This window comes from Gasterosteus aculeatus, chromosome 5, assembly GCF_964276395.1.
Source record: "Gasterosteus aculeatus chromosome 5, fGasAcu3.hap1.1, whole genome shotgun sequence".
NCBI classification, from domain to species: Eukaryota; Metazoa; Chordata; class Actinopteri; order Perciformes; family Gasterosteidae; genus Gasterosteus; species Gasterosteus aculeatus.
The window spans coordinates 15,428,031-15,431,598 of record NC_135692.1 but is presented as its reverse complement, the minus strand read 5'-3'; the positions used below and the strand labels follow the sequence as shown (position 1 = coordinate 15,431,598).

The window sequence follows — 3,568 nt, the reverse complement described above, 5'->3', positions numbered from 1 at the left end:
CCAACCATTAGCCCACAGGTTCCCTATGAAGATCACTCCTTTTGTTTTCCTCGCAATATTGTAGAAAGCAAGATACGTGGCAAACACAGGTTTCCTTCTCCCCTTATCACATATAATCTTTGTAATGAATCCTCCCTTTGAATATTTCTTGAATATTTCCGTGAATATCTTCATGAATATTTCCGTGAATATTTTCATGAATATTTTCATGATTATTTTCATGAATATTTTTTTGATTATTTTTTTGAATATCTTTTCTTTCACCAACCATTAGCCCACAGGTTCCCTATGAAGATCACTCCTTTTGTTTTCCTCGCAATATTGTAGAAAGCAAGATACGTGGCAAACACAGGTTTCCTTCTCCCCTTATCCCATATAATCTTTGTAATGAATCCTCCCTTTGAATATTTCTTGAATATTTCCGTGAATATCTTCATGAATATCTTCATGAATATTTTCATGAATATTTTCATGAATATTTAGATGAATATTTTTTGATTATTTTTTTGATTATTTTTTTGAATATCTTTTCTTTCACCAACCATTAGCCCACAGGTTCCCTATGAAGATCACTCCTTTTGTTTTCCTTGCAATATTGTAGAAAGCAAGATACGTGGCAAACACAGGTTTCCTTCTCCCCTTATCACATATAATCTTTGTAATGAATCCTCCCTTTGAATATTTCTTGAATATTTCCGTTAATATCTTCATGAATATTTCCGTGAATATTTTCATGAATATTTTCATGATTATTTTCATGAATATTTTTTTGATTATTTTTTTGAATATCTTTTCTTTCACCAACCATTAGCCCACAGGTTCCCTATGAAGATCACTCCTTTTGTTTTCCTCGCAATATTGTAGAAAGCAAGTGTTACGGCCCTTTTGTAGACTCCAGGACAGTAAAACAACAATCAAAGAAAGGTGACAGAGTCAGGGTAAAAGGTGTCTTTCTAGTTTTTATTCTTACACAAAAAGAAGGTCCCAACAAGAGGGAGGGAGATGGTGGAAGATGGGACCTACAGGTTGTGCCAAACAAATGAAATGAATATAACAAAACGAGGCCTAGCTCACCACTGGCTCTTCATCCAAAACAAGTCAAACAAAATACCTTACCTGCTTCTCTAAAAAGGACTAAAGGAAAACGTTACACAGGAGGCAACAACCACTACACCTAGTGTGTCTATACAAAGGTATACCTACGTGCAAGAATGTACAGGGTACCCCAACTTACTAAGGTCCTCAACCTCCACCTTACCAAACTCCAGTTTTGCCAGCAGCCAGCTAAAGCTCATGTACAGGAAGACTGGCCACCAGCCCGCAGCACAGAACACACCCACTTCACTTCTCAGGAGTCTTCCTTTATGGACTGCCACCGGAACTGCTGATTGCTTTCCACCTGTGTTTGGAGTTGGCCAATCAGCATAATCACTGGGGGAGAGAAACCAATGAGCAGGAGGGAGAACGACAAGAACACATGCAGACCGTCCCCGTCTGGCATGTAACACCCCCACCCATATAAGCTCAGAAAAAAAATGAATGCCACAAAAACAATCTCCCATAAAGTTACGATCTAAATTAATAGGGGAACATAACTATACCGCACGAGACAAGGCATCAGCAAGAACATTTTCAGACCCCTTTTTATGCACGATGTTAAGATTGTAGTCCTGAACAATGAGAGACCAACGCATCAGACGTTGGTTGTAGTTATGCATCCTGGAAAGAAATACAAGAGGGTTATGATCGGTGAATACTTGAACAGGCTTTTCACTAGACCCAAGATAAACCTCAAAATGCTGTAGAGCAAACAACAGGGCCAGAGCCTCCTTCTCTATTGTTGAATACCCAAGCTGATGCCTGTTGAATTTCCGTGAGAAATAACTCACAGGGTGGTCGATGCCGTTGGCATCCTCCTGCAGAAGAACTGCACCAGCTCCAACTGCGCTGGCATCAACCTCCAACTTGAAAGGCAACATGAAATCCGGGGCCTTCAGCACAGGAGTGCAACACATTATACCTTTTAGGCTCTCAAAAGATTGTTTGCACTCATTAGACCATACAAAGGGTTTTGCTGGACTGGTTAACGAGGTCAACGGAGCCGCTACAGAGGAGAAGTTTTTGCAAAACCGTCGATAATATCCCGACATTCCAAGGAATCGACGCAGCTCTCGCCGGGTTTTTGGCTCGGGGAACGCTCTAATCGCAGAGATCTTTGCATCCGCGGGACAAACCTGTCCTCGACCAACCTGCTGACCAAGATAGAGGACAGTTCCTTTTCCAAACTCACATTTGGCAAGATTGAGCGTAAGGGATGCGTTTAGGAGAGGGCCGAATACTTCTCTCAAGGTAGTCATGTGCTCACCCCACTCACTGGAATAGATGACAATATCGTCGAGATACGCTCTACAGTGTGGAACATCCCCAAGGACTGAATTTATCAGCCTTTGAAAAGTAGCAGGAGCGTTACACATACCAAATGGCATGACGGTGTACTGGAGGAAGCAGTCAGGTGTTACAAAAGCTGAAACTGCTGAAGCATGTGGGGTTAAAGGAACTTGCCAGTATCCCTTCAACATGTCAAGTTTAGTTACATATGTTGCAGGACCAATTTCATCAATGCAGTCGTCGATCAGTGGTAATGGATGTGCATCCGGGACAGTTACGGCATTTACCTTGCGAAAGTCAGTGCAGAACCGATAACTCCCATCAGACTTTGTATCCAAGAGACAGGGGGAACTCCATGGACTGGAACTTGGCACTGCAAATCCATTCTGCACAAGATAGTCAACCTCCTCTCTCATGGCCGCTCTCTTAACTGGATTTACCCGATAAGCTCGTTGTTTGATCGGCGTAGGGCTGGTTAAGACAATGTCATGCGTTATGACAGATGTTTGGGTGGGAGTGTCACGGAACAGGCACGGAAAATCACCAATAAGTGTCATAATGTCATTCCTCTGGTCAACAGGGAGATGAGACAAGTTGTGGGGCAGTTGCGACAATACCTCAGTATTAGTTAGTCTGGCCCCTATTGATGCCGCATTGCGCATCACCAACCCGTCTTCATTACCATCGACAGGAGAGCCCACCATGGAAACAGCTGCAACAGGTGACACCGTCGTTGACTCCTGGGCCTCTGATGACCCTGGGTGAACTTCTCGGAGGTGGTAGCGTTTCATCATGTTCACATGGCACACCCTATTTCTTCGCCTGCGGTCCGGGGTTTGAACCACATAATTTGTGTCACTGAGCTTCTTCTCCACTACATAAGGACCGGAGAACTTAGTGGAGAGAGCAGAACCAGATAAAGGTAAAAGAATCAAAACTTTATCACCTGGCTTAAACAAATGTGTGATTGCGCGCTGGTCATATCTTCTCTTCATCCTTGCCTGGGAAGAGGTCAGGGCCTCCCTAGCTAAAGAACAAGTTAGCTGGAGGCGCTCCTTGAGCTTGTGGACGTAGTCCGGAATACTTCGGACCTTCTGCTCGGGTACGACTAGTTGTTCTTTAAGAACTGTCAAAGGGCCCCTAACCTCATGTCCAAAAATTAATTCAGCAGGACTGAAAC

The 3,568-nt window shown here is 43.3% G+C and overlaps 1 long non-coding RNA gene across 1 annotated transcript; it reads right to left on the bottom strand.

Annotated features, from left to right (window-relative positions):
• Positions 1-939: 939 nt before the first annotated feature.
• On the bottom strand, positions 940-3,021 carry LOC144408037 (uncharacterized). The gene is made up of 2 exons (XR_013467792.1): positions 2,676-3,021; positions 940-1,719 (listed from the first exon to the last, which is right to left on the bottom strand). It is a non-coding gene; the product is annotated as an uncharacterized LOC144408037 (long non-coding RNA).
• Positions 3,022-3,568: the final 547 nt, after the last annotated feature.